The following is a 13,800-nucleotide window of genomic DNA, read 5'->3' as shown; positions in this document are numbered from 1 at the left end:
TGATGTCTAAAGCTGGCCACACACTTGAAGATTTTAAGGTCGATTTTGAGCCCAATTTGCACCCCCCCAATGGTCTGGTGGGCAAGGCCCATTTCGAGGGTTGTCACAACCGAGTTTTTGTCCAAAAATTCCTAAATTTTGTGATGTCATTGTGATTATTTACTGCTCCTGATTGTGTCAGAACCTCTATAATCCCAAATCGGAAACAAACATGTTTGATATTTACGACTCTTGGTCACCTACCAGATGTTGCATGCTTCTATAACTAAAACTTGGCAGCCACAAACATGCCACTAAAGTGGAGTATTGAGAAAGTAGATCACCCATATTCTTTTTTTCTACTTTGTTTTTCACTGTAAACCCGAAAGGGCTCCAGGAGAATCAGCTGACAGTGTCGATTGTCCTCCATTTGTTTTTCTACTCAATGTCTAATTGAACTAAAGCTTAATCCTGGCTTAATCTAAGACCTGTCTGTGAAACCAGACCATAATGTCTACATTTTCACAGTAACTCCTAATAACTAAAATAGCCAGCTACTTCAACATCAACTGCTGGGAATCCAGGTGTTTATTTCCCCTCTTCATTCTTTTTAAAAAATGAATGTGAGATGTTCTGTGTGCATGCGAGAGGTAATATTTTAACTTTGAATGGCCAAAATGACAACTGGAGCAGGAGCAATTCAGCCATTAAGGGTGAATGTCTATATGTTTTCTGCCCCTGAGGAGTATCATCTTGTGTTACAATTGCTTCTAAGAGGATTATGTTTTACATTTAGTTGAATGTTTACACAAAACATTTGACTATTTATATTTTTAAGGCATTATAATCCATTTATTGTTGTGTCCCCCCTTGTGTTACCTGCCAACCTTATTGATCAGAAATGAAAAATATTATTGCTTATTTTGGGAGATATTTGAGCTTTTAGCGGAAGTTCTACCCGGAAGACTCTATTTTCGCATAACATGGCATATTGTTGCCTTTGATTGTAATGGCCCTCATGACTTTTGCATTACATGGAATATAGTCGCCATCGGGCATAAGGTTGCTATCACACTAAATGGTCGTTGCCTTTGCTTTACATAGCCTATCATGACTCTTAGTATTATATGGCATATCGTTGCTATCGGGGATACCGTTGACATTTCATGAAATCGCCTATCATTGCTTTGCATTAAATGGCCTCTCATTGCAATCACGATGTGCCAGGGAGAACCACCATTCTTGAGCATGACATCAATGTAGGCTCAGCTAAACCGATCAAACAGCACTCCTACAGAGTTAACCTAAGTAAGCGTCACATAATGAAAACTGAAGTCGAGTACATGTTACAGCACAGCCTGGCTCAGCATAGTCAGAGCCCATGGAGCTCACAGTGTTTATTAGTTCCAAAGGCAGATGGCACATACCAGTTTTGTACTGACTTCCGCAAAGTGAACGCAGTGACGAAGCCTGACTCCTTTCCACTCCCTTGAATGGAGGATTGTGTAGATCGGGTAGAATCAGCCAGGTTTGTTACAAAACTTGACTTATTAAAGGGTCATTGGCAAGCGCCACTCACTGCCCGTGCTGCTGAAATCTCTGCTTCATTACGCCAGACTACTTCCTGGAATATTCTGTCCTTGCCTTTTCAGAGGCTGATGCATATTGTGTTAGGTGATGTACCTAATTGTGATGCATACCTTGACGATATCGTAGTCTATATTAAGTCATGGGAAGACCATATTAAAACCTTGGAAAGGATTTTGAAAGTTTAAAAAGTGCTTTGCTAACCTTAAACCTGTCTAAGTGTGAGATAGGTAAGGCTACAGTAACCTACCTAGGGAAAAATGTAGGTCATGGCTGGGTGAAACCTATAAAAGCAAAAGTGGAAGCTATTCTTAAGTTCCCTAAACCTAACAACAAGCGTGAGCTTCACCGTTTTCTGGGAATGTCAGTTGCTCCTCTCACAGACCTCTTTAGCACAACAAGAGTGTTTAGCTGGAGTCGTGACTGTGATCAAGCATTTGAAGTGGCTAAAGACCTGCTGAGCAATGCCCCTGTGTTGGCTGCACCTAACTTTAAACAGTAATTCAAGCTGCAGGTGGATGCAAGCCACTTTGGTGTGTGAGCTGTCCTTATTCAAGAAGATGCCCAAGGCATTGAACACCCTGTGTCTTATTTCTCCCGCAAGTTCTCAAAGGGCCAGCTGTCATATATCACAATTGAAAAGGAAGCTTTGGCTTTATTGTGGGCTGTACAACATTTTGAGGTGTACCTTGGGAGTAGTGCTCTACCTGTGATTGTGTATACAGTCCATAATCCTCTAACTTTTCTGTCCAACATATCTTCCTCTAATCAGCATTTGCCGCGCTGGGCTCTCAAGCTTCAATCTTCAGATTTCAATCTCTCAGATTTCAATCTCCAAATCCAGCACATCAAAGCCAAAGACAACATTGTGGCTGATGCTCTGTCCAGATCTGTTGTGTGGTCTGTATGCAGTGTGTATGTGTTGCTGAAGCAGGAAGCGGCCATTGTGCTTTCACACAGCACACGTTTGCAGTGCGCTACGAGACTGTTTGAGTTTAATATTTACTAAAATGAAAATTCATCAAAATTGTAACGTGTACTCCAGATTTATATTTATACATTATGTACACTTTCAACATACTTATTTAGATGTACATTGATACATTAAGACGTTTTATAACTACTTCACGGTCTGCCCTATATAAATGACATGTAGCATACTAATTAGGCATACAAATGTATGTACAACGAGCTATTTAATGCGTAAACTTAAATGTATACACCTACATGCTAATGATATTTAGATGCACCTACATGCTAATGACATTTAGCTGCAAAGTGCCCCCCCCCCCCCCCAAAAAAAAAAGATAGCAGCCGCGTGCAGTGTGAACGCTCTAATCCGTTAACATGGGTGCGTAAAAAACGCACTGAAGACGGATTATGTGTGAAACAGGCGTTAGGTGCAGTGCATGTTGGGTTGGTGATACAGAAACTTTATTGAACCCTGGTCTGTAATCTTAGTGGTGGGGGTGTTACGTCCCAGAGTGTTCTAATGTCACTTTATTGTCAGAAAATGCCTGTGTGCCCTGTGTTGTGGTCTGTTTCTCTCCCTCACTCTCTTACTCAGGTTAATTACCACCAGCTGCAACTCATTGTGAGCATGCCTGAGTCTGAGCAGAGCAGTATATATGGTGAATTCAGAAGATCCTGTGCTGAGGATCACTTCTCCCCAGCTTTAGAGTGAAAATTTGTCTGTGCCTGTGTATGCTGTGTGAGAACAAGTGCTTATATCTTTGAGTTAGGTGTGGGCCTATACTTATTTGCTGTGTGTCAGCAACATTTCTTAGTTTGCTTACTGGCCTATCCTTGTGTGGGTAACTAAGGTATTGTATCATTTAACTCTAAATAATATTTGGTTACCTGGGAAATGTAGGGAAAGAGTGCCTTTTTATTTTGTGTACAATTGTTTTATCCTGTTTATTGATCAGAGAGGAAGCTCAGGGAAGTTTTTGTTGTTGTTTTTCATCTTTGTTTTTGAGCAGGGTAAGTTAGATTCTCTAAACTTTAGTTAGATTCTGTTTTATTATTTTAGGCCATACTCTCTCCTGAAGATTTATTAGCTCATGTTTTTTTTTTTTTTTTTTGTTAAGCTCTTTTTGGTATAAGGAAATAAACATTTTTACTTTCCCTTAAAGTGGTGCAACGTTTTCACTCTGAGTCTGAGGCTGAAGTGTGTCCTCCATGTATTTTTACATCCTTGCGTTACTTTTTATTGGCATATCTTATTTTCTTTTGTTACCTTCCCTCCTAATCCCTAGACTGGGAAGGGAACGTAACATGGCCTATCATAACTTTTAGCTTTACATGGCATATTGTTGCCTTATCATTAATGGTATATAGTTGCCATCACATAAAAGGACCTATCATGACTCTTAGCATTACATGGCATATTGTTGCCATAACATTAAATAGTCTATAGTCGCCATCACATTAAATGCATATCGTTGCCTCCACTTTAAATAGCCCATCGTGACTTTAATACTACATGGCTATCGTTGCCATCGGGCAGATCATAGTCATTGGGCATACCGTTGCCATCACATCAAATGGCTTATCATTACCTTCACATTAAATGGCATATCGTGGTTATACATATAACGGTCTGTCTTAGCTCTTCATATAATTAAACCTGTCATGGCCACCGGGTAAGTCTGTTTTACTCCTATCGTGGGTCTTCACAAATTGGCCTATATTGACTTTTCAAGGTACATGACCTTCGTAGCCTCTCACGCCACATCTTTATCAGTCAATGCTTATTAATATTTATGTATGCCTTTTATTTGTCATAATTTAATACTAGTACGTTCCTAACGCAAACTACTGGTTGTGTTTTCATACGATTCATTATCACTCGTTATGATTTCCCTATACTCACTCTGGGTCAAGCGAATCGCTAACTCTATGGACCATGGTACACATATGCAGTCTTCTAGTATCTCAGACTAACGTGTCTATTTCTGATCATCAGCATCAAATCACGATTTACATCACTGGTATACTTTCATGATAAATCTAGGATTACCAAGGCTATGTTTCTAACAAGCATTAGGTAAGGTTACAGCATATTATAAAATCCTATACTTAAATCTTCTGTGGTAAGTATACTATTGCGACAAACTCCTAGTAATGGTGGCAGTTTCTATTCCTACTATTTACATCTATATGGCTTGTTTTATTCTGCCTATCAGGGCATCTCATTCAGCCACTCTTTCTTCTCCTCACTATGGCCTATCGTGACCATCATACATGACCTATGTGGCATGTTAACACGCTGGCCTATTGGGGCCTCTTCCACAGCCTACGTGGCCTTCTATGCCTTACTTGGCAGTCTACAGCCTACAGCCTACTTGGCTTTCATGCTCGGCCTACCGTGGCAATGTTATGGCTTATGCGGCCTTTTATGCCTTACATGACAGTCTACAACCTATGCGGCTTTCACGCTCGGCCTAACATGGCAATGTTACGGCCTACGTGGCATTCTTCACATCCTTAGAACCCTGGCATAACAATAAGCTATTCCATAATGATTCTTCCTGTTAATGATTCAACATTTATCAATGTCTGTGTATTCATTATCTCTTTCTCTTTGGTAATATTTAGGAACACCATTCAAAGAATCAGTTGGCATTTGCTCATCAAGAAGCACTCCCCCTCGGGGAATTCTCAAATAGGGAAGGCTTTCTCCTCTCTTTTCCTCCCATTCTGTTATTCCATGCACTTATTTAAATTCAGTTGAAAATAGTTTAATTTAAATTTGAATCAAGTGCCTCTGAACTGTTTTTACTTTGCCTTATTGTTTATTCCTACACACTTAATTATTTAAATTTGGTTTAAACAAGATTTAAATTTAAATTTAAATTTACCATTAAGTTGTGTTTACGTGACCATTTGTGTACTTGCAGATAGTGCTCGGTGGTGAGTTGACGGTTGTCACCTGGCCTGGCAGATCCGGCACTGGCTGTGTGTGAATTGTGGACATTTCTGACCTCATGCCACCGGCAACACGCAGGGACATCAGCAGTTAATTTCCCTGTTCAGGCTTCTGCACGACAGAACCGCCCATTGAGGGGACAGACTCTGGGTTCAGGGAAAACTCAATTTTGACCCATCAATCTGGCCGTTGGCAAAAACACCTCGCCTGACCTGGGGTGTAGAGAGCATTTGGAAAAGGAATCCAGAGAGGAACTAACTAGAAAACTCCAACAAGGTGAAGCTCTCCTAGCCAGAGCAGAGACTGAGCTGAAAGAAAGACACGCTAAAGCCAGGGCCTGTGAAAATCATCTTAAACAGGCCCGGAAAGAAGTCATTGCTCTGAACCAACAAAGAGATTATTTAAAAGATGAACTTGACACTCGTTACAGAGAACTACAAAGTGGCATGGGAGGGGAAACACACATCACAGAGTTTCCCCTGGCCAGTCAAGAATCCCTAGTTCAAAAGGGGGTTGAAAGTCCACTGCCCAAGACGTCCAGCTTCCAAGAACCTTCGCCAGCAACTGTCAAATCCAACTGCCAGCAACTGCGACAGGGTTTAATCCAAGAGTTTTCTGACCCTGATCAGAACAGGGGTTCCCTGATGCCATGGACCTTAAACAGGGCCAACTGGAAAATCCACAAACGTACTACAACCGACTGCAAAGGGCCTACTTCGGAGCATGTAACGAGCCAGGAATGGAGGAAGATTTCATCTACAAAACTCTGTTTCTCCAAAATCTGCACCCTGAGGTAAGTCATCATCTGGGAGCCTTGGCCTGCCCACACAGTTTGTCTACTCAGCAGCTGTGAGACTTGGTCCATGAAGCTTAAGCCAAGCAGAGGACTGCTTCTGAAAAGACTGTAGAAACTCAAACCAGTTATTCAGTCTCTGATCACTGCCCAGAAATCTGCCCTAACCTTTTTTGAAAGAGATGAAGCTTAGAGACAAAATCAGACTCTCAAATCACAAAGATGTGAGCTAAATGTGCAGTCATGCAGCCAAAATGAGGTTCACCTTGAACAAATAGCTCCCATCCACCACACAATTGGTCCACTGAGCTTGGTACCTCCTGTGTGCAGATCACAAGTGGACAGGTTTTTCATCTGCAAAGACCTGATAGACCGCTTTGAGCCCTTATTGGACTCCAGACAGCTGAAAATCTGGGCTCAAAGTACGAGAACCTCTGCCTTTCCAGTCGCTCAGATCACCCGAGCCAGATGGTCAGGTCACAGGAAATCTCACAGCTAGCCACAGGAACCCCATCTCAGAGCAAAGTTCAAGTTCGCTACACTGCACACTTCAACTCACCATAGACTCTGACTCCTTCTGCCCCAAGGTCATGACAGACTCACATCTGAATGATGTAACTACAACAGACATTATTCTTACACTGTGGGCAGACAACTCAGCCTTCAGCCACACGCTGCTCAGTGTTCTCATTGAAGGAACACCGGACCTCCCATTTGCCAAAAAGCACACACACTTCCCATTGGACTTTCGTCTGTCAACCATGATGACTGCCAAGGTTTTGAACTTGAAATGGAACGACCGGCATCTAACCCATCACTTCCTGGTCCTTCTGGACCTCCTTATGCACCCTACAGCTCATGTGGACATTATTAATGAGGTGGTGTGGGCCCCAGTGACTTTACAGCCCCCTGTTGTTCCTGTCAACACTGAAAACTTCCTGTCAGGCCAGACCATTCCTGAGGTCTGCATGCTGGTCAACAAACAGGAAGCTGTAGTACCAGCTTACACCAAAGGGGTTGCTGTTTGGCTCAACATGCAACATTCCCAAAGCCCACCATCTGGGATGGATATTGAACCACGACTTCCATGATTTTGAATTCGGGTTACCAGTTATTGCTCAGTACCAGCTGCAATGATACCAGAAGGGAGCTCAGACAACACAATGTTCACAGCACCCTTCAAGATCATCTCCATCACTTCCATCATGCCGGTACCCACAGAACAGGTGTGCAGAACAGAGCTGATGGAGGACCAACACCTTCAGTATACACATTCTCTAACCAACCTGCCTGCGAAACTCAGGAAAGCGTTGCACCTCTGACAGCCAACCTGACACCACAACGGAGGAGCCATTCATAGGGTTTGAGTCTCAAATCCAAAAAATTCTGAAAGATGCAGATGCCCTAAAGAATGATGCAGTCTGTCACAAACTCAGACAGGTCCTGAACAAATTCGTCATTTGCCAAAGACTTTTTAGACTGTGGCCTCACTAACCTTCACACGGTGCACATTAATAAATACTTTTTTAGTGGACTTAAATAAGTTTCCAGTAATAATATGATGACATTATTATCACATTATCAATATTAGTTTATAAACTTAAATGGCAGTTTGCTAGGGCAGTCAGTTTTTAACAATTTTTTTCTAGTGTGATCACCCATGTGGGCCCCATAAGTTTTTTGTGTGTAGCCAACCTCTGCCCCATTATTAACACCCATTTGTGACCAATGTGAGCCTATATAATGAACATGTAAATGGGCCCCTCTTAGAGCCTGCTATGGATCCATCATGTGCTCCTGTGGGCTAACATACATAGGGCATATGTGGAGATGATGGACGAATATCTCTTGGCCCCATTTGGATTGCCCAAGCAGGGCTCAAGTGACAGCACATCAAAAACTGGCATGGGGCCCACATGGACATGTTTGCTGGGATACTTGATCTTATAGTTATGGTCACTAAACAGTAAGCGTGATGTTTACAGAGCAATTTAAACCGTGGTTATATGATATTGATATGGTGGACGAACTTCTGAGGATTAGCGAAATGCCCATTTGTTCTCTTCTCATTTGATTTACATTATTATTATTACTTTCTTCTGCTTTTATATTTATGTTTTTCATGGTGGCTGTATTTACATACTTCATTATCTAAAAAAAAAATCAGGTGAAAAAAAAACTAATGTACAAAACAGAATGACAGAAAAAGGTTGAATGTTCAAGAAAACTGATGAATGCAAAAAAAGGCTGTTAACATTTAATTTGATGGTCCTTTTTGAATATTCTGTTGACTATAAGAAACTTTGCAACTACATGTCAACTTATTCTAATCCTAATCCTACCAGTCTACTACTCTACTAACATTTAGTAGACATATAGGTGCAGTGTTACTTATAGTCAACAGAATGTGTTAAAGGGACCATCAAAGTGAAAAACGTGAAACCAAAAGTCTTAAAGAAAATGTAAATGGCACGAGAGGCAAAAAGCAAAAATGAAAACATCCTGGCTCTGCCACTGGTGGGGAGTGAGAGTGTGTTGTTCACTCAGAGTGTATAAATATGACCAAATGACTGACATCTGTTCAAGAGTGAATCCTTATCCTGCAGCAGACAGATCTCAGACACTTGGGATTTTTTTCACTACTGAACATGCACCTACACTGGCTGATATTTTTTTTTGTCTCATTGGGTAAGTAAATATTGTTTAATGATTACACTTTACTATAAGGTTTAATTTGTGTCTCTTATCTGACCCATATATTTCTGGTTTTGAAATATCAACTAATGAGTTGAAACAGGATTAGGAAGAGTTCAAAAATGTGTTGTGCTGGTGTGCCTCTAGGAGCAGGGTTGGAAAACACTGATCTAGATAATATTAATTTATAGATATTGTTCATTCATGTCTGATATTAATATAACCAATGCTATTTTGTCCATTTGAAATATTAAAAATGTATTAGCAACCACTGAAACAATGTTAATGCACCAATGTTGATTGCATTGAATGAGCATCACTGTTGCACCCACAATTAATGCTGAAATAATGTTGGTCTTTTATCAAAAATTCAATGGTAATGACTAGGGCTGTGAATCTTTGGGTGAATTTGATTCATGATTCATAGGTGTTCGATTCGATTCAAGAACGATTTTTACAAATTCAGAACAATTCGATTTGAGATGATTCACATTAAAATTTGATGCAGTTTGATTCGATTCTGCATTTTTATATGTATTCATAGGGTTATTGAAATGCTTCCCCCAAGGTGTCTTAGTCAGGGTGCGAATTACTCAGCGACCTTCAGGAGGTCAGAGAGTAAGGGCAAAAAACAACCTTTTGTCCATTGTTAATGTTAGTTCATGTTAGTTCTTAATGATGCTACATAACTTTATTTCAATGGCCTATAAAAATGAACATGTTTCAAGATCGATGCATATGCATTGTCAGGATTTGTAATCGATTCATCGAGAAAACAAGTGAATCATTACACCCCTACTAATGACATACATCAATGTTACAATGTGATTTTGGTTCAACTGTCAAAATGTCCACTTTGTTAGGTGTTAGATTTCCAGGTGTTAGTGTGCAAAATTTTCTGAGAGTGAAAAGAGAAAAAGTAAAAGAGAATGTCGGGCCGGGTCTTGAGTGACCTCCCCTTCTTCAAAGACCTCCATGAAGAGTTAACTCATTCATGGAGGAAACCATATACAGGTACTGGTCATATAATTAGAATATCATCAAAAAGTTGATTTATTGCACTAATTCCATTTAAAAAGTGAAACTTGTATATTATATTCATTTATTACACACAGACTGATATATTTCAAATGTTTATTTCTTTTAATTTTGATGATTATAACTAACTAAGGAAAATCCCAAATTCAGTATCTCAGAAAATAAGAATATTACTTAAGACCAATACAAAGAAAGGATTTTTAGAAATCTTGGCCAACTGAAAAGTATGAACATGAAAAGTATGAGCATGTACAGCACTCAATACATAGTTGGGGCTCCTTTTGCCTGAATTACTGCAGCAATGCGGCGTGGAATGGAGTCGATCAGTCTGTGGCACTGCTCAGGTGTTATGAGAGCCCAGGTTGCTCTGATAGTGGGCCTTCAGCTCTTCTGCATTGTTGGGTCTGGCATATCGCATCTTCCTCTTCACAATACCCCATAGATTTTCTATGGGGTTAAGGTCAGGCGAGTTTGCTGGCCAATTAAGAACAGGGATACCATGGTCTTTAAACCAGGTACTGGTAGCTTTGGCACTGTGTGCAGGTGCCAAGTCCTGTTGGAAAATGAAATCTGCATCTCCATAAAGTTGGTCAGCAGCAGGAAGCATGAAGTGCTCTAAAACTTCCTGGTATACGGCTGCGTAGACCTTGGACCTCAGAAAACACAGTGGACCAACACCAGCAGATGACATGGCACCCCAAACCATCACTGACTGTGGAAACTTTACACTGAACCTCAAGCAACGTGGATTGTGTGCCTCTCCTCTCTTCCTCCAGACTCTGGGACCCTGATTTCCAAAGGAAATGCAAAATTTACTTTTATCAGAGAACATAACTTTGGACCACTCGGCAGCAGTCCAGTCCTTTTTGTCTTTAGATGCTTCTGACGCTGTCTGTTGTTCAAGAGTGGCTTGACACAAGGAATGCGACAGCTGAAACCCATGCCTTGCATACGTCTGTGCGTAGTGGTTCTTGAAGCACTGACTCCAGCTGCAGTCCACTCTTTGTGAATCTCCCCCACATTTTTGAATGGTTTTTGTTTCATAATCCTCTCCAGGGTGCGGTTATCCCTATTGCTTGTACACTTTTTTCTACCACATCTTTTCTTTCCCTTCGCCTTTCTATTAATGTGCTTGGACACAGAGCTCTGTGAACAGCCAGCCTCTTTTGCAATTACCTTTTGTGTCTTGCCCTCCTTGTGCAATCTTTTGGACAACTGTCAAGTTAGCACTCTTCCCCATGATTGTGTAGCCTACAGAACTAGACTGAGAGACCATTTAAAGGCCTTTGCAGGTGTTTTGAGTTATTTAGCTGATTAGAGTGTGGCACCAGGTGTCTTCAATATTGAACCTTTTCACAATATTCTAATTTTCTGAGATACTGAATTTGGGATTTTCCTTAGTTGTCAGTTATAATCAACAAAATTAAAAGAAATAAATATTTGAAATATATCAGTCTGTGTGTAATGAATGAATTAATATAATATACAAGTTTGAATGGAATTAGTGAAATAAATCAACTTTTTGATGATATCCTAATTATATGACCAGCACCTGTACATCACATGTCTTTGTGCCCTTGACATTGACTTATTCTACTATCACGGGTGCAAGGCACATGGTTATACCATGATGCCTCAGGTTAAAGATCTCATTTTCATTAAAAAGAACTATGCTCCCCACCAAGACACGCAGAACAACATCCATGCTGATGGGGACAGCATTTCAATCAGCGGGTCAGAATGGTGCTGCGCTGCACACCATGGCGGTGTTACAGGCATACCATGCTGAACTGCTAAAAGATCTGAGTACATGCAAGACCATTGATGAGGAGGCATTCTCGTAACTCAGTGGTGTCCCCACGTAAAGATTGGTGACAAGCTTGCCATGCTCAGCAGCCTAAAAAAAAGCTGAATTTGAGGACGACCATCTTCACAAAAAAAATCTAGGATGGGGCACATAAAAATCAAGCTGCTCCTTCCTGACACCGTCAAAAACTTTAGGCTTTTTAACCACCAATTGGTGGTAGTTGAGGAGATCTCCCTTTCCCTGTAAAGCGCTTTGAGTACCCAGAAAAATGCTATTTAATTATTATTATTATTATTATTATAATACCATTACACTAGTTTAGAGAGTCAAGAAAGATGTGTTTATTTACTGCAGATTATGAACTTTCCTTAGTTTGTGACCCAGTGTAATTATATAATACAGCATAAAAAAAAAACACATTAACCTGTTAGCCAGCACACCCCCTTTTGAAAAACTCCCAAAAAATGACACCCAAACTAAAACAGATACAGTTCATGATCATGAACCCTTTGCACTAAAAGCATATGCATAGTTTCATTTGAAATCAGACACTTTGCAGTTTATTGTAAAGTTTTAATTAATTATTGTCATAATGATTTTTTTAAATAAATTGCTTCAAATTTTTGTAAAGTTATTTCTCTATCTAAAGAATTTTTTTTTTTTTTAAATATCTTTATAGACATAAAAGTGAAGTTGGCCTTGTAACAATCTAGAAATGCACTGCAGCTAAAGCCACATGCCTGACCACGTTATATTTCAAATCTGAAGACGACAAGTCTAAAACTCTGAGTTTTATTAAATGTTATTCAAAACCATGCCATGTGATTTTAATTTGAGAAGACCCTAAAATGCTAACTGATGTTTATTGCCATCTGCCAATTATCTATTCAGGGTACTGTCTCTATTGTTTTGTGATGCAAACTACCCCATTCAGTTTCAGTCTTCCGTGGACACATTCACAACTCTCTGACCTGGTTATGGCTCTAATTAACACTTCCACTGGTAACAGTATCAGTAGTGGTGAATGGAACACTCACGTGACCACTTTCCAGAGGAAAATTCTCCTCAGCTAATCAATGTGTCGTCTCCAGGTGGTATCTGGTGCAATCTCAATTGTATTTGAGAGCGGTCCTGTTCTTTCTTTGACCTTTGCATGTATCCATTTGTGATCTCTTCTGTAGTTTCTAGCAAGCACACTCTCTCCTACTTCTGACTTTCTCGTTTTCCCTCCTCCTTGTGATGGTTTCAACTGTCTGTCATGTATGGTTCTGCTCAAATTGGGTTTCAGGAAGTCCAGCCTTGATCGTAAGGGTCTACCAAGAAACAACATGGATCTGATCACTGGTGTTGGTGGTTCCGTAGCTTACATTCTTTTTATCAGTGAATGTTGCAATGATTTATATAAGAAAATAATTTAATTACTTTAGTTGTTATCATTCATGAGTTATACAGTTCAAGTCAAGTCTTAAGTCATTGGATCTCAAAACAAAGTCAAGTCAATTTCTTTTAGTCCAGCAAGTTTCAAGTCCTTAAATTTGCGACTCGAGTCTTGAGTCCCCCACCTCTGCTCCCTAATTTAGTTTACTAATATAGTCCATTTGACAGTGTGGTAGCTTTTCCCATACGCACCTGACTTAAGTTTACCTGGGGCGTCTCCTAATCGACTAGCGACACTCGATAATATACCTGATCACCCGGGGGCATCTCCTAATCGACACCCAATAATATTTATAGTCTAGCACTGCATCTCCTAGTTGACAACTGCTGCTTCATGTTGTTCAACGTCTTGGCCCTTTTGAACACTATCACTTGGGAATAAGATCTTTAGTGTTCCCTAACTTGCTGCGCAGCAATAACCAGATAGACTCCAATCTATGCCTTAGAATATGCTTTATTCACGGTCGGAGGACCTCGTATCAACCAAAGAGAATTCCACCAGCAAGAAGAATACAACAGTTTATATTGGATAGG

The sequence above is a fragment of the Megalobrama amblycephala genome, linkage group LG1 (assembly GCF_018812025.1).
Source record: "Megalobrama amblycephala isolate DHTTF-2021 linkage group LG1, ASM1881202v1, whole genome shotgun sequence".
Classification (NCBI taxonomy): Eukaryota; Metazoa; Chordata; class Actinopteri; order Cypriniformes; family Xenocyprididae; genus Megalobrama; species Megalobrama amblycephala.
This window is presented reverse-complemented; position numbering follows the sequence as displayed.